General features: G+C 34.9%; 1 pseudogene across 1 annotated transcript; it reads left to right on the forward strand.

The window, feature by feature from the left end:
* Positions 1 to 2,895: 2,895 nt before the first annotated feature.
* On the forward strand, positions 2,896 to 18,491 carry LOC148122873 (olfactory receptor 5D3-like; annotated as a pseudogene). Its single transcript, XR_015735493.1, has 2 exons — positions 2,896 to 3,193; positions 16,128 to 18,491. The product of XR_015735493.1 is annotated as an olfactory receptor 5D3-like (transcript).
* The last annotated feature ends 602 nt before the right edge of the window (positions 18,492 to 19,093 follow it).

Here is a 19,093-nt window from a genome sequence, read left to right on the forward strand (position 1 = left end):
ATACAGTTGTTTTAGAGCTTGGGTTTGTAACTATTTTCTTCTTTCAGCATAAGCTATGATATAAAACAGCTTTCAGGTATGACTCATAGGCCTTGTATATAACAACAGACATAGCTTTGAAAATTATCCAAGTGTTATTTCTATTCATAAAAATTGTACAACTTAAGAAGACATCGCCTTCCCACCCTTAACAAAGGTATACATGTGCCCAATAGTTGGAATATATTTATGAGATAAACACACAGGGAGGGAGGGAATTTCCATACAATATACATAGTAGCAATGGCATGCAGGGAGACAACAGAAGCAAAATACATTCTGGAAACTGCATTCTTTTAAGCCTTGCTTGAATGAGACATATCCATCAGAGTGATAATCCTTTGGTGGACTGACACCTGAACTTCAATTACCGTCAGCTGCACCTCTGATAAAGTTTTTGTTATCAGCACTCCATGATTACTACCTCAGTTTCTCTGAACTCCCGTGAACCCCGTTTAATTGACTTTGTGGGCCTTGCTCTCTGGGTTTTCTAAACTCCTCTGGATCCTACCATTCTAACCCCCTCTTTCCGCAGGATTTCTAGAATACAACTAATGTTTAGGTAGGAATCTTTGCATATGCTTCCATCAGCTGCAAAAAGAAAACTCTGAAGACAATTGGACCAGGCACCAGTCACTGATTATAGGAGAATATAATTATGAATCATTTCATTGATTTTTTTTCTTGGTCAGATGTATTTGGTTTTACATTAGATCTCTAAGCTATCCAAGTTCTGGTTCCTAGCCCTCCAGGCATTGTCTTTACTTCTTATTTTATGGTTTGCTGTGTATCTGGGTGAATAGCCCATGGTGTCCTCTCCTTTTCTTATTCCCCTTTCTTATTTTTCTTTTTTCCCAGATTTTTCCTCCCATTTCTTCTCTCTTCCTACCAATTCTGCCTATCATTTCACATCAAGATTTTGGCCATTCAGCTATTTATTAGAAAAAGAACATATTTTATGCAGGCAAAGTTTTACAGCTTCACAAATGCAACACAGAAGAATAGAAAACATCTTTGCATCAGTAAAGCAAATGTTTCACAGCGTAAACAAATATAGCACATCTTATAATAATATTCCACAACAGCCTGGGTTACATTTTGAGACCACAAGATTTTCAGATACCTAAGCTATGAGACATCTTCCATGGAGAGGTGGCTACATATTGAGGGTAAAAGTAACCAAAGAGAGAGATGTATGAGAAGTTGCAGTAATAGGGCCATCTAAGCCCTTTCAACCTGAAGCCCCATGCATCTGAAACAGAGCTACAGGATTTGATGTTTGTCCTGCTGTGCTTCAGTCTATGCTTGATCCAATTGTCCCTCACCGTCTCCATTTCTGTTTTTTGGTATATGAATGGTATTCTTTGCCATGTATGTTGGAAAGATGTAACTTGTTTTCTGAAATTACAAGATATCACTGTCTGAAGAGACTTTGGACGTTTGAACAGTGTATAGACCATTGCAGACTATGAGGATCACTGAAATGACTGAATGCATATTCTTCATGGATGACCATCAGCCGATAGTTATTTGGGTCAGAATGTAACTGATTGATTGTAAAACCTACCAGATAGGATGATGTATTTGAACATGTATCTCTCCTTGGTGACTTTCTTTTGATTGCTTGTGAAACCTTTAGTAAGAGGAGCCTTTCTGGATAAAATTCATCATTGGGGGTGTGATAGGAGTCTCTGTAGCCCTGACCCATTTCCTGTTTTTTTGCTGACTGGGTTGTGGTTAAATCTAATCAGCCAGCTTCCTGCTTTTGCTGTCAGACCTTCAACACCATCATAGACTCTCTCTCTAAGTCACATAAGATACAGTAGAAGCAATTGCTGTTCAATGCTAAGACATTTTGTTTGGTAACTTGCTGTTTGAATTTCTTGGTTTGTTTGGTTGGTTTTGAAGACTAGGTTTGTCTGTGTAGCCCTGGCTGTCCTGAAAGTAGCTCTGTACACTAGGCTGGTCTCTAACTCAGAGCTCCCCCGACTCTGTCTCCCAAGTCTTGGGATTAAAGGTGGGGCAACTATGTTGGAATTTTTCTTTTTATGTCATTGGGTGATGAACCTGGAATGTAGGTTTTTGTACACGTCAAGCACTTCTTATCTTGAATTTTATAATGTTATAGAGGGTATCATTCTGTTTTCCGAGATGGTATGTATTCATGCCATTAATACTGGCTGAGCTTTCTGAGTCATTGGATTACAAGTGTATTACCTTCTTCCTGCCTGTTATGTTTGTTTTAAATTTTTAATGAATATGAGTATTTTACCTGTATATCTGGATATGCATCACATGGGTACCTTGTCCTCATAGTGATCAAAAGATGATCTCAGAAACTCTACACTGGAAATAATGGATAGTTGTGATCCCCCATATAAGTACTGACAATTGAGGCCACCTGTATGCAAGACCAACAAGAGTTCTTTACTACTGAGCCATTTCTCCTGCCTGTGTTGATTAGCTATAGTCAACATTTATATTATTAACTCTTTGTACAATCTTCAGTAAACACCTGTGAGTTCTTTCTATCTTTTGTTTGTTTGACTGATTTTTGCCTGGGAGATAGGGTCTTAATATGTACTTCTAACTGTCTTGGTCCTGACTGCACAATCTAGGCTGGCATTCACCTCAGAGGCAGGTAATACTTGCCTCTACCCTCTGAGTGCTGGAGATAAACGCATAAGCTAATATAACCAACTTATCCATCTTATTTTTCTTTTTTGTAGTTAGTTTTTCATACAATTTTTTTACATGCATTTTGTACTGTTGATCTGTTTACTTTTCTCTCTATGTTTGTTAAAAGATTTTCCTCTTCCAAGGTGATATCCCATTTAAGGGTACAGAAATGACAGAGGTGACCCTCCAGTTTACTTCTAAAGTGACTTAGTAATTACATTATAATATCTATGTCATGGAATTAGTGTGGGGAGCACCAGAATTATAAGACTATACTGTTAAAGAATATACATTTACAATGTTGTCAGTATTATACTTTCTGTTAGAAACATGTCTGGAATATTTTAGAATGCTGTTACCTATGATGATGTGCATTTCAAATTCACTTGGGAAGAATGGAGTTTGCTGGATCCTTCCCAGAAGAATCTCTACAAAGACGTGATGATGGAGACCTACAGAAACCTCAGTACTTTTGGTAAGTCTGCATTTTTCTTCATGTTTTAAAATAAGGGGACAACTATTTCTTGGTTATTGATGCGTCTAGGTTCCTTGGAATGTGAATTGTAGTCTAGGTTTCTTTCCTTTATGTCTAAAAGCCACTTGTGAGGGAGTACATATGATATTTGTCTTTCTGGATCTGGATTAGCTCACTCAATATAGTGTTTTCTAGATCCATCCATTTGCCTGCAAATTTCAAGATGTCATTTTTTTCCTGCTGTGTATTAGTACATTGTGTAAATGTACCACATTTTTCCTTATCCATTCTTTGGTTGAGGGTCATTTAGGTTGTTTCCATGTTCTCACTATGACAAACAATGCTGTTATGAACATCATGTCCATGTGGTACAATTGATCATCCTTTGGGTATATACATAAAAGTAATATATCTAGGTCTTGAGAAAGGTTGTTTCTTCTTTAATAGTCAAGAAATATTAAAACTTGACATGACAGTTGTGCTTAGACATTAATATTGTCTAATAATTACCCTTTCTAGTTTGCAAACTTTACTGTTTCCTGGCAAAACAGCTGTATTGATCCTGTCAATTGTCATTAGATTCTGTTTTTGACAAAGTTATATAAAGTCTGGTTGATCTCATTAAAATTGTCACAGCCTCAGTCTTTCGGTAACCCTTCGAACCCAAGCCTGTTCTCATTCCTAATGGCTATATCAGGTGGCCTGCTAAGTAAGAGTGGGCACTTATACCAAACCACATAGCAGAATATATTCTCTGTGTGGGAGGATACAGAAGCATTGTCCTGACCTTGTCTCATCCCCAACTCTGTGAATGGCAAAATAAATCTAAAATTTTGCAAATACCAAGACTAGAGATTCCAGTTAAGTTCTTTAGAAGAGCTACTTCTGCCTGCCATATGCCTTGTCAGGTTCTGTTTACCCAAATTTGACCTTACCCAATAGAAACAAACTGTAGACTGGCCACAGTCTTACGTCAGCCTCATAGACCCTGATTTCAGCCAAAATCAAAGTCTCTAACCTTCAGACTAGTCTTACAGATCATGGCCCTCTATCAGGACAGGCTAGCTCCCAAAACAAAAGTTCAACACCACATACTCCTCTAGGATGGTCCATATCTTTAAACCTTTGATTGCATGGGTTCCTTCAAGAAATGAGTCAAATCCTGCAAAAATTTCTGTTCCCCCATTTCACCCTATATCACATGCACCTTCCTAACCAGAGTTAAAGGCCTCCCCCATCAGACATGAGATCTGTCTTCACTCCCACTAACATGACCACGTCTTAAAATTTGTTATCAGGGCCAGATCTTGAAACCAATTAAAATGTATTGCCACTTATAGACTTATACTCAGACGTTGATGTCACTTCCATTTGAAGTTGCTCATTAATTATGAATTTAGGAATACATATGTATGTAATGTGCTTCTGAGCTGCATCTTTATTTGAAATGAAGCAGGCATTAAAGTTTTCTCAGAATTTGTGTGAACAGAGAGCACAGATCTTAAGACTCAGTAGTACTGAGAGACTCTCAGTCTTTAGTTGGCATGAAGCACCTCAGAGTATAAAATACTATTGAACTTGAAGACATTATTATCAATTTATTCTTCTGTTTTATTTGAGCCTGTGAATCTCTTTGCTTTATTCCTTTCTTTTCTTATTGAAATTTTTTTACATAACATATTTTGATTATGTTTTCCTCTCCCCCAATTTCTCTCAAATATCTCCATCTCTCTCATTCAACTTTCTCTCTTCTCTTCTCTTCTCTTCTTTTCTCTTCTCTTTGTCTCATATATTATATATAAAAATAATTAAAAGCATAAAACCAACCTGTATATATATATAATAAAATATGCATTATAATATATGGATAAAATAAAAATCAACAAAACAACCACCAAACAAACAAGCAAAAGATAAAACCTTCACCACCAACAAACAAAAGAACAATAATAAAAAACCGTGCAATAATGGAGCAAAATGTCCACAAAAATACTAGCAAATTTCTTATGTAAAGGACAACTCTTTGTTCGATAGGAATCTGCATTGGAGTGTGGTTGAGATAGACAAGGAGACTCTATTAAAGAAAGCAGATTTTTTTCTTTGTCAATAGATATCAATTGCAAATAGATTCTTGCTTAGGGTTGGCTTAGGGTTGGCACCATCTGTTCCCTTCCCTCTCTCAGTGCTGGCAGACTTAAATTGAGCAGGTTCTGTGAATGTTACCACAGTCTCTGAGTTCATGTGTACATCAGTTCTCTTTTATCTGGAGGACACTGCTTCCTTGGAGTCATCTGCCATATCTGAATCTGTGAATTCTTTTGCCTTTTCTTTGTAACTCTTTGAACACTCAGGGGAAGAGTTTGATTAAGACATTCTGTTTAGTTCTTAGTGGTCCAAAGTCTCACAGACTGTATATCAGGCAGTGTTGGATCTCTGTGTTTATTCCCATCCACATCAAGAAGAAGCATCTCTGTTGAGGGTAAAACTATTCTTTGACCTATGGGGATCGCAGTATGCTTTTAGGGGTCATTTTATTGCTATGTTCTTTAAGCAGAAAGATCCTAGCAAACTTTCTCATAGGGCCGCGACCTATGACAGTGTCAGTGTTTTACATGATTTTAATCTTGGTGATATTTTTAAACTCCTCCCAGACCCTACCCACCTCGCTACTCACCCATATTCACACCCTTTCTCTCATTAGAAAAGAAAAATGCATCTAAACTTAAAAATACAATAGATAACATAAAAATAAGAAAAGAACAGAACAAAAAAATAAGAGAAAATGATCTCTCCTTCCCACAAAAAAAAACCCACAAGATGAACTTACAGGTGAAATTGTTGATTTCCTTTATCAAGAGAATCGCCTAAGTTGAAAATGTTTTTCCCTCGATTTAGAGCACCACTTAGATCTAAAATTCTTAGGATATGTATCAACTCCCAACATTTACAGTGTCTCTAAAACTTTTCTCAGTAGTTACCAGCAACAACAAGTCAAAATCATAATTCTTAGCATTGTCAATCAATACCAACTTTTTCAAATCTCTTTTGGTCAGTACCATTGTTCTTACATTATAGGCCAATACCAATTTTTCTCATTATCTTATATGCAGTTGCAAATATCAGGTCATTACTGGTAAGAGTACAATACCATTTGTTGTTATTAAATACCACTTTCATTCTCTGAGCAGCTGTTAAGCCCTCAGTCTGCCCCCTTCTTAAGTGAAGAAAAATTTTAGTCATTTCTTATTTTGAGTCTTTCTTTCCCTGAAAGTAATGTTTAGGTCTTAGTTCTTAGGTTTAATATTTTAATCAAAATGAGTTCTGTGTGTCAGAAATTAAAAACACTCAAATGTTCAGTCTGCATCTTAGTTCTAAAGCAAACAGGTTTCAAACCACAGCAAGCTGCAGACAGCATAGTCAGGTCATCTCAACAGGGTCTCTTTGTCTGAAGTCTCTGGATGGTTTTGAAAGACCCCCGATATTGGAAGACTCTCACTCAAGCCTCGGGATAACGTGACCACCCCAATAACTCACAAGAGACCGTCCTTGCTGCAATCACACGAGGTTTAGTGACAAGATAACAAGATGGGAACCAGTGCACTGGGGCCGAGACTCATAACCCATGCAAGGGAAGAGTTCGACCCCAAGTGACCAGGAGAAGTAGTTTTTATAGGAAGAAACCACACAGCCCAGTAATCTGAAAGGGGGCAGTGAGGGTGTCACAGAAAATTCCAAAAATTCCAGTGAGATTACAAGGGGGCAACTCCCTGCCTCTCAAGATCATTCTCAAGGTCATAATCAGCTAGTTCCTATTCCAAAAATACCTATGATAATTACTAGGGGGAAACTCCCTGTTTCTCAAGATTACTCTCAAGATTACAATCTAACTTTATCTTCAGATAGTTCCTGAAACCCTGAAACTGGCTAATCCTAGATTTCTGATTCTTCTCTTCCTGCTAGATTTTTGGCTCTATTTTTTCCTGTTAGGGGGATCTGGATTTATCCAGATCTTTCAGTGTCACCTTTTCCTGGATCATTGCTTTATTAGATTCTACTTTTCTTTTTTGTGATTCTGAAATAAATAAATGTTGATAAATAAATAATGATTAATGTTGATAATCATTATTTCTGCCTGTGGATTTTTTTCAACCATGTCTTTACAAACTAAAATCATGGTGGGAATTGCCCCTTCTCTCTGCTTCTTTTCTTAAAAAATAGAGAGGATGTAGAGATAACATAAGTGAATTAGTTTATTTACCCTCAGATCTTAAGAGTCAGATTTTCACTTGCTCTAGTAATCTTTCTGAACCCTGAGAGGTTTAATGGACATAACTCCAAAATAAACCTTGAAAAGGATGATTTTTGTTACCATTTTCTTTTAAACATAGTGTCTTAGTTAATGTTTCTATTGCTACAAATAGACACCATGACAATGGCAACTCTCATAAAAGAAAAAAATTTATTTGAAGCAGGTTTACCAGTTCAGAGGATTCATCCATTGTTGTTAAGGAGGGAAGCATGGCAGTGCACAGGCAAACATGGTACTGGAGAAAGATCTGAGAGTTCTTTATCTGCATCGTTAGGCAGCAGGAAGAGAGAAAGAGATACTCGGCCTGGGTTAAGTATTTAAAAACTCAAAGTCCACCTCCTGACACACTTTGTCCAAGAAAGCTACACTTACTCTAACAAGGACACACCTTCTAACAGAGCCAATCCCTAAGGACCAAACATTCAAATACAGGAAAATATAGGGGCTATTCTTATTCAAATCACCACACAAAGTAAAATGGGATTTTCTCCTCAGTGTGTCTTGGCATTGTCTAAAGAAAAAGACCACTTACTGTATGCATCAGCCAACTATTACTAAACACTGGCCAAGGACTTTGTAAAAAGTGCTATTGAATGTTTTCAGTATCAATCATAATATTTGTTTTGTATGATACTAATATCTTTCAAAGAAAATTAACTGAAGGGAGGATGCAATTTAGATGGGGTCAAAACTATCCATCTGTGTGCTGAGTGGGGCCTCATTTCTGAAATTGGGTAGACAAATGTTCAGTAAAATTATTTATTATTTTTATATTATTTATAAAATAATATCAATATGAAGGAATACTCCCCTCATTGGTACATAGTGACTTTCATTATCTCTTCTGATCACGTTTGTCTAAAAATGGCCTACACAGCTGCTGGTGTAGCAAACTACATTTGATTTCACATTCCACTAGCTTAGGTTATTGCAGTCCAGCCTCTCACGTATAGTCTTATGTCTTTGTCATGGAGTTAGTAGTTCATAAGCTTTTGCATCTTTATTGGTGCTATTTTTTAAAATTCACTAAATTAGTCCTTTTTTTTAAATTTAAGTTTCAGGACCTTTTGTATGACTCTTTTTAGTAGGAGGTTTACTAAAACTGGGACAGTTAAAAGAGGATTATTATGGGCATTGTAAAAAATTTCATGTAAATTTGTGAAATGTTTCTATTTTTAAAGGCCATTTATAATTAGAATTATTTAAAGATATTTAGTGATTCCTCTCTTATTAATATTAGTCTTAAAGTTTAAAGGACTCTATTATAAATCAGAGTACGTTTATGGCAACTTTAAAATATTTACTGTAAAAAATAATTTTGTTGTTGAAAGTGCTCAATGTATAGTAGTACACAGATATGTTTAACATTAAAACTAATCTAGTAAATATTTTAGTTATATATAGATTTATATAGATTTTAGACATATATTAATTGTTATTTTGTAGTCAACTATGCCTTTTATTTTTAAAATTAGTGATAGTTTAAATGATAAAGAGCCAAAGAATTATTTTTAGTCAGAATTTAAAAATATAAGCGAAAAAGTACATGATCATTTAAATTCAGGCATGTCCTTTATTATTTCTGAAGATCTGTTTACTGTGTATTAATTGATAAAGCATTGGAATCAATAATCAAGTTCTAATAAAAATAACGATTGCTGCTTATTCAATATTTCTGTCCTTAAAAAAAGATCGTTTTTTTCCTGTTGATTAGAATTATGGTGCCATTCTGCCACCTAGTGGAGTTTGCTTGTAAACAAAACCAAAATCTCACTGCTGTTGATCTGAAGAGTTTTGTAGTATGATTAGCGCATCTAAAAAAAAAAATTCCATCAGTTAAAGAGTAATAGCATTTGCAGTGGAAATATTTATGTTATCATTAATTTCTGGATATATAATTTCATAAGATATAAGTGTAAACACAGAAAGCATGAGACTAAAAAACACATTTCAATGTACGTATGAGTGCATACAGATATATTAGTCCTAGACTGCACTTATCCATATATAAAACTTTCTACCACCATCTGTTAATCCAAAATTATGTGTTTTTGCTAATTTTAACCCTCCTTTTAAAACTTAAGGCAAATGAGGACTTAGACTCTACAGATAAAATGTCCTTTATCAAAGGACAACACATTGGGAGAAGCCTCTGACTGTCATCTCTCCTTCCTCTAAATCATATAAGATTTCCAATTAACGGCATTAACACTAAACACATTATGAGGTCAAATCTTGAGATTAAAATATGTAGTAATTTAGCACACAGTTTAAAGAGTTTACAATAGTTGGAACAATTATATAAACTTGTGTGGAGATGGAGAGGTGATAAACTATTGAGGGCTAAGCTCACAAAATTACAAACCTGAGTGAGACCAGCATCATGAAAGGATATTTTGCATTTCTCTTAACAGGACTTTAAAATCATCACACACATACAACTATGTTTATATTTTAGTCATAACTAGCAAGCCACATATTTTACCAGTTCTTCAAAGCTGTGTTTTATTACCTATTAAGAACTTAAATTTAAAGTATCCTGGATATAAATTTATTACATGAACGCTTGTGAGTAGACAATTTGGTGTCCCCAAATGTATTCACAGTGTTGTGCTGCTGTATTCACTGTCTCCAGAACATTTAACCAGCCCAACAAGAGTTGTGGACATGCTGGATGATTCTTTCCCAGCTTCTGTACCTGGTTAACTGTATGGAATCTTATTGTATCCATGAAGTTCGTAAGTACCACACAGGGTTGGATTTGTGCGCTATGCGTTTTCTGTGTTGATTTCATCTATTCTAATGTCTGTATAGATCATTCTTGCTGAAGGATGCATATCTGTTGATAGCTAATTGCTTTGTTTCTGTCATTTGCTTATTGTAAGTAAGGATCACCTGAAAATGAATATGTGAGTCTGGTATTAATTAATTTGGTACTTATTTGAGGTAGAATTTCTGGATTATGTGGAATTTGCACATTAATTGCTTTATGAAGCACCTTGCATGTTTCCATAAACATATCACAGATTTACATATTCTCCAATAATACTAAAAGGACACCACGATCTCCATATATTTTATCCACTTCCCATGCTTTCCCAACCTCCTTACAGCCGTCTCCTTTTTTTCTTCTCTTACTTTCTTCAGCTTTGACTATCCTGGAATTCACTTTGTAGAACAGGCTGCCCTTGAACTCACAGAGATCTAGCTGGCTCTGCCTCCCAAGGTGGCTAGTAATGGTGTGCACCACCACATCTAACTGAAAGGAGTGGTAACAGCTCACACCATTAATCCAGCACTCAGGAGGTCAAGATAGGAAGATCGCTGAATTCAAGATCATCCTGATCTACATAAGAAGTTCCTGCAGCCAGGTATATACAGTATCTCAACTACAAAGCAAAACAAAACAAATGTACAAACAAACAGAAAGAAATAAAGCAATACACTTCTTACTCAAAATCGGTGAGTTGTTCCTGATTTTTTTTTGTCATTTCCCTAGCAATTACCAATGGTGACCTGATTTAGTCCTGATGATTTGGCATTTGTATATCTTCTCTGGATATATGACTACTGTGGTTCTGTGCAAAATGTAGTGTTTAGTTTTTTTCCATTTTATTATTTTTATAGCTTCCTAAAAAGAGTACTAATCTTGTAAAAAAAATTATAAATAAATAAATCATATGTTTCTCTATTTTAGAAGGAAAGAAATGTGTGATCATAATCTTCTGAAGTTGTAAATCCATGTGTAAATCAATACTATGTTGTATTTAAAAATATTTTTAAAAAGTTTGTATTCTTATTTTAAGCAAATGAATGTCTTTTCTGCATGTAGTATGCCCAAAAAAGCCAGAAGAAGGCTTTGAATCTTCTGTGCCGGGAACATACTGATTTCTTAAAAATTTCTTTTAGTTTTGAGATTATAATATAATTACTTCATTTCTTTCTTTTTCTTCATTTTCTTGTCCCATATATCATTCCTTGTTCTCTTTCAAATGCATGAATCTTTTTACATTAACATTTACATTCCATGCAACTATATGCACATCTACATACTTATACATTCATAAATAATGTTATTTATATGAATTTTTCAGGGGTGACCATTTGATAATAAATAATCAGTAATGTTCTTTCCTGGGGAGCATTGTCCTCCCCACTCTCAGAACTCTTTAGTTGTTTATAGTTCTTTGTAAAGGTTGGGGCTCTTGATCTTTCCGGTGTCCTTTTTGCCATGACTATAGTTTTTTTAGGCTTATGTTTAGGCAGTTCTGCTAGTAAGACTGTCTGGGTGTGCATTACTACGAGACACAACCTCACAACAAATTTCACAATATTATGACTTTAAATATTTATTGGCTCCTCTTTTTTATAAAAATATGTTTTATTGAATACTCTTCACCAAATTGCTGAGCACTTTCTATACAACATTATATTTAATATTTGAATAACAAATGGTTTGTCCATGTTTCCTTATGACGAAACCAAAAAACAAACAAAAACAAAAAACAAAACAAACAAACAACAACAAATCAACCTTCAACAGAACTCTGAGCAGCACTGATGGTCAACATATTAGAGACCAGGCCCATGTGATGAACTGTGGAGTCAAGGAACCCTACCTTCTCGTGTTCTGGTTGTCAGGTATTTATGTTTGCATTAATAAATCAAGGAAATATACTATTACTTAATAAATATGCCTTGTTAGGTTTTGATTCTTTTTATCAACTGGTGGTTTTCAACTGGGATGATTTTGCCTCTTGGGGACATTTGACTGTGCCTACATAATATTTGAAACCCAATTGCATCTATTGGGTAGAGGTCTGCGAGGCTGCTAAAGCCCTGCTGCAAACAGGGTGGCCTCCCATGACCAATTATCTGGCCCTGCCTGCCTGCAGTGTGATGCTGAGACATCCTGCTCTAAACAGGAGAGTGGGAGGAGCAAAACAGCTCCGTGATGAAAATGCCCAGGCCCATTGGTCATAGATAACCATGGGAGAAAACACAGTTAATAGTTGTTGAAACATGAGCCCCTGATGTAGGAAAACACCAATAAAAACCCTCTACTTTCCCTATGACCTCAACTTATTTTAGTAACATTGCCCATGCATTTCTTAACTCTGTGTTCTCATACTTCAAAAGCAAGAGAGTCAACAAGAGGATTTCAAAACATGATCTACACGAGCCCATTCAAGAGCTAGATTCATTAGGTCTGAGGGTCCAGGTGATGCTCTCACAGGCCCACAGCTACTCAAACAGCGATACAGATCACCTGTCCTTCTGGAGGTTTCTTTGCCTCTGCCTCAAGGCACAACTCCGCCTCCCCTGCACCCAATTAACGAGGCATCCATGCATATGCTTGGGAGAGAGCAGCTGTAGATTCACTGTGTAGCCAGCACGTTAACAAGACTGAATACCACTTTTTGAAGCGTTTAGCTCTTCATGAGGAGAATTGAAATCTAACATCACATTTCTCTGGGGGAAAAAATTCTATTCTATTAATATTTTTAAAATCCTCTTAACACTTTTTTCCTTTTTCTTTAATAGCTTAGAAGATACAAACTCATTTTTAAAAAAAAGAGGAAAGATACAAAGATGAAGCCTGCAAATCATACTCCTGAAACAGTCATTGTGTAGCATTTAAAATTCTATACCGTGTGTGAGAATGTATTTGAATGTGTGTGTTGTACATGTGTGTGCATTTGTACACATGTGCATGTATGTGCATATATGTGTTGCAACATGTGTGCATGTGGTTTCCATTTCCTTTTCTGTCATGAGGAATTTCCATGCCACCCTCTCTCTCTCCTTATCATTTCCTTAACAAATGCAGAGTGCAAGCCATAATTAATGGCTTCCCTGCCGCCCTCTGCTGCCTTTTCTCCTTTCCTCTGAGTACATACTTGCTGCTAAGGTATTTAACTTCCTCTTTCTTTCCAAGCCCCTAAAAACCTAAACCAGCTATCTCCTTTTATTAAAATTAAGTCTTGGGTAATTTGCACAAACTTTCTTCTCTTGCCACACATATCGAATTAAATTCACTTTTTATTGGAATGTAAATTGTCTTCTTTCAACTACACCCAAATTTGTTCTTCGTGTTTTGGGCTCTCTTTTGTAATATTCCCTGAGCTTTAGTTGTAAGAGTTGTTTCATAGATATGTACATTAAGACTGGGCTCCATAACTCTGCATATTGATTAGTTGTGATTTTCTGTAATGGTCTCTGATTGTGGCAAAGAGCCCTCTTGATGAAGGATAAAGACTATATGTATCTGTTTGTATAAGTACAAATATTTAGAATGTTGTTAGCGATTATGCTGATTTAGTGAAATGGTAGTGGTAGGTTCTACTTCAAAATCCATGACTCTACTAGAATTGAGAAGTTATCTAGGTTTCCAACTTGGCATGGCTTCCCTCTTGATGCTTGGATCTTAAGTATAATCGGAAAGCTGTTGGTTACCACAATGTATGTATGCTATTACTGTACCCCTATGGGTATCATGCAATGCTGGTATTGTTGTAGATCAAGGAGTCATTGCTAGACAGAACTGTTGGTTTCTCCCCTCTTTTGGAAACTTGAATGATGCCTTCTAATAACATAACAGCTAGTCCTCCATTTATGTATTAATTTAAATGTGTTTTAATGTTACTTGTAAGTATTTAAGTTTAAAAATTTTACCATCTCATAAAATTTTAATAAGGTATATGAATCATTAAAATTAGCTATGAAAATGTTGCTAATATTAGAGAAAATTACAAGAAAAATATCACATGTGGTTTCAGTTCATCTAATTGTTTGATTTGTGCCTCCATGGAAATTCTTCAGTCTCATTCTCTAGGGTTCACATTCCCAAAGTATTTCTGACATACATGTAGGTTACAGTTTGGTGCTGAATTTCTGCTTTTTCCATTTCCTTTCTCTCAGTTTTCACAAAGACATTTTTTCATGTTTTTATTATGCTTCATACAATTAATTAATTAAAAAAATAAATTGAATTCTTAGCAGAGACGGCTCTGGAGCCTTTTAATTTTCGTTAAGAGTCTTAAGTAAATGGATGCATCAAACTTTTCTGCATTGTGGTGAGTTTGCTCAACTCTCACTTTATTTTATTTTAAAAGGAAAGTGATATAAGGTCCTAGTCTTCTCAGGCTTTAAAATCTATGCGTAAATCTACCATCTATGATCATCATATAGTCCAACTAACTAGATGAATTTATGGTGTTGTTTCCCATTGTATGGTTCTTGTGTTACAAATATTTCCAAATAATTTTATTTGTTCGTATATTTAAATGTATTTTCTTTAGATATACAAACATTTTAACTTTAATCAATTATAAGATGTTCATGAAATACTTATTTGTAATTATATATGTATATGTATATATGTATGTATACATATATCACTTTATATTAATTCTCAAAAGAAAAATTGAGGATACAAATTAAATTTGATAATTCTTTAGTTTCTAAAATATTCAATATGATATTCCATGCATAGAAGAAATTTAATGAGAAGTCTAAGTTGGATCTCAGAGAAAGGAAGGAAGGACTTGCTCTTTACAGGAACGTATTTATAGTGTGTACAGCACACAGAGCCATCAAACAACTGAATAGAGATGACACTTCCTAGAGTAAAATGGTTGATTTAGAAATTTAGTATCAAGTGCATTAAAATAAGCACCAAATATGAGAAATGGACTGAAAAGTTACACATGTTGAAAAGATGTATCAGAAGTTGTTGAAATCACATTTGTTACTGATGGGAAAGATTTCTCCTTCAACCCTAAGTTGCTCACATTTTTTTATATTAGGATCAGAGAAAGAATGGAGGTTTGTGTAAAGTTTTAAAAGGTCTAGTTATAGAATTGGACTCAATAAAGTTTGTGTGAAATTTGTAAAGGTATTCATGATATAATAAGTGTTGTGCATTGAATTAACCAAACCTAAAGTAGTATTTGAAGAAAAACTACATATATACGTCAATGATAGTTTTTATATAGAGGGCACAAGTCTAATATTATTTTAAACAATAAAATCACAATACAGTGAATACTATAAGGCTTTAATTTTTGCACACAGACATGCCATTTTTATCTTATGTGCAACAGTGTTAATTTGATGCTGAGTAGTCAGTAAATACTTATAATGTAGTTCTAAGAAAAATGTAAGTAAAATCATAGGAAGGAGCAGTTAAGACATTTTGGAAGAGCATAGCACATATAGGAGTAACTCCTTTTCATTTTTTCTGTAGCTGTAGTTATTTTGAATAATTAGGAAATTAAAAGATCCAAGTTTTCACTGTAGCTGCTGCTTTGTATAACTAAAATATGTCGTGATACACCATGAGTTTACAGTGTGCCTGCCGTAACAGCCAATAATACTTTCTACAATTTATGATAAAATTTTATCCTATGTTTGAGTGATCCATCTTTAATCTTGTGAATTGTATTTTATTATGGAGTAAGCAACATTATACTGCAAAGGAAAGCATACATTATGATATGTCAACTTATATTTTGAATTAAAAAACTTAAACACAGAAATGAAATTATTTGTAGTTCTTTGCAAACATTTTTCACCCTGTCTTCTTAATTGTGTCTGTTTTTCAATTTTTCTGTTTTATCTCAGGGACCAAGAAAACCAGACTACTTCAGTGACCTTCATCCTCTTGGGCTTCTCAGAATATCCGGACCTCCAGGTGCCCCTGTTCCTCCTCTTCCTGACCACATTTTCCGTCACTGTATTGGGAAACCTGGGCATGATTGCCATCATCAGGGTCAACACACAGCTTCGCAACACCCCCATGTACTTTTTCCTTGCTCACCTGACCTTTGTGGATTTCTGTTACTCCACTGCTGTGACACCAAACTGCTAGAAAACTTGCTTGTAGAAGACAGAACCATCTCCTTCTCAGGCTGTATCCTGCAGTTCTTTGCATGTACATGTGTGGTGACAGAAACCTACACGTTGGCAGTGATGGCCTACGACCGGTTTGTTGCAGTGTGTGATCCTCTTCGCTGCACAGTTTCCATGTCCCCCAAACTGTGCTCCATTTTAGTGGGCGCATCATACTCTTGGGGTCTAATGTGTTCCACAACGCTTACTTACTATTTGATGAGATTATCCTTTCAAGCAGTTAATATTTTAAATAACTTTGTGTGTGAGCATGATGCTATTGTGGCTGCATCCCACTCTGACCCTTACATCAGCCAGGAGATTATTTCTGTCTCTGCTACATTTAATGAAATAAGCAGCTTGGTCATCATTCTTACATCCTATATTTTCATCTTCATCACTGTAATGAAGATGCCCTCCACCGGGGGCCGTAGAAAAGCCTTCTCTACGTGTGCCTCTCATCTGACTGCCATAATTGTTTTCCATGGGACAATTCTTTTTCTCTACTGTGTACCATACACAAAGAGCTCATGACTCATGGTCAAGGTGGCCTCAGTGTTCTATGTAGTCTTCATCCCCATGTTAAATCCCATGATCTACAGTCTCAGGAATAAAGATGTCAAAGAGACAGTCAGGAAGTTAATCAGTAAAATCATATAATGCCATATTCATTCATTTTTAAGGAATATTGTACAGAATGTCTCACACTTTCTATAATGATAAACAAAATTAATACTTAAAAAATAAAGAAGACAGGGAGTTTAACTCCAAGTTATCTTGTTAACCATTTTTTTTAACTTGAGGTTGAATATTTAGCTATAAATAATAAAGAAAGTAGCCATGAGGTTTTTTATTTAAGTGAAGATTTCATACTTGAAATTCAATGTGCACAATTTTTAAGATAGTACACATTCATTATGAAACAAATTTCTCCTTTTTTCAGTCATTGGCTAGCTAAAATTTAGATACATGGAATTGATTAAATTATTTTGTAATTAGTAGGGTGCTTAATTGCCTGAAGTAAATTTCTGTATCTTTGCAACTCTAACTTGCTAATCAAGACTGATGTCTTTTGCAGTATCAAAATTTTCATAAAGTTCAATGTAATTCAATGATATTCTACAACAAATTGTAAATTAAAGTTTTTTTTTATTTTTAATTGTTGATTCTTATTTCTAAAACAAATATTGTAATTTCCTTTATTATTAGTGAGTTTTAAAAAAATACTTATCCAATCAGAACTTTCTAGGTGCTTAGAAATAAACATTACTATATCAACAGTCATAGAGTTTAACTATCGGTATACCTCCTTTATTTAATATCTGGTAGTCTGTAAATTAGATATGATATGTATTTAACAAAAAACTCTGCCAATTGTTATGTACATTTAAAGTAATGTTTTTAACAAGAAATAATGTAGTGGGAATGAAATTACAATAAAAATGAACTCTATTTGTCTTATATGTACTTTTAATGTATGTCACAATTTTTAAAAACCATGCCTGATATTTATACATTAAATTATAATTTTGACACTGTAACTGGCTTTCCTCATTTGTAGAAGAAAACAAAACTACAAAAAAGTGATAGTGTTGTGGTAACCACCCATTCTGGAAATAGATTTGCGACCCACTAGAGGGTATAGGAAGGAATCCATACTTTGTAATGTAAATCTATTAAAAAGCCTATGGCGGGGTATGAAAGTGAATCTAGGGGGGGAGACTTAATTCTGATGCTTAGCATGAAACCACCTTCTAAATATACGTTTATATCCATCACTAACTGTCTGAGTCAGTGAAGTTTATCTAGTAAACTTTAGTGAAGATTGTCTCTCAGCTACACAAAGTGCTGAAAAAAGTGATGATTGAAAACTCAGCACTAAAATTACATGTACTTCGGAATATCTCAAAATAATTTTACAAGTTGAAAGGAATGTTGATCTGGATAGAGATGAAAGAGTCTGCTGATACTCAAATCTTCTTGCCAGAATATTCACTTTAGGGATTACTTCTAAGACATTTGTGATTTTAGGCCTGTTAATTTCTGTAATGTAAAATAATGTGATAATAATTTCTTATAAGTGGGTTACTTCACATTTGTGATTTGACAATTTGACATTGAACAATAGCACAGTTACTTTCTAAGTCAAATAAAATGTCTAAAATGATATGCTTTACTATATCAGTTGGTATTTATTATCTATCTCCTTCACATCGTTGTTGCTTAGGCCATAGTCTGGTGATGATCTATCAAACAAAGACAAAGGATACCTTCTGAAAGCCTTGATATTTTACAGAAAAAAATAAGACAAAGAAGACAGGTACCATGAAAATCTTAGTGACATATGAAAGACATATAGACAGCTGTGTATCATCCCACCATTGAAATCATGATTACGCTGATTAATAGGAATATAAATATAAATAAAGGAAGAGAGAAAATTGATTCAGGCTATGTATTTTATTCAAAAATTTAGAGAGAAAAAAAGCAATCTTCTGGCTGATGTCTTATTCGGAGTAGGATATTGCACCAGTGCCAAGAAGCTCACAGAGAATAGTTTGTGAACTTTGTACTGAGAAAGGATCAGGTCAGCAAATAACACATTGCTATTAAAGAATCAGCAGTAGCTCAAGAGTGTGACAAAGACAATGACAAGGAAGTAGCCTCCTGAAGACTATAGAAAACATGACTATAGATTG

Source organism: Myodes glareolus, chromosome 2 (assembly GCF_982192425.1).
Source record: "Myodes glareolus chromosome 2, mMyoGla1.1, whole genome shotgun sequence".
Taxonomy (NCBI): domain Eukaryota; kingdom Metazoa; phylum Chordata; class Mammalia; order Rodentia; family Cricetidae; genus Myodes; species Myodes glareolus.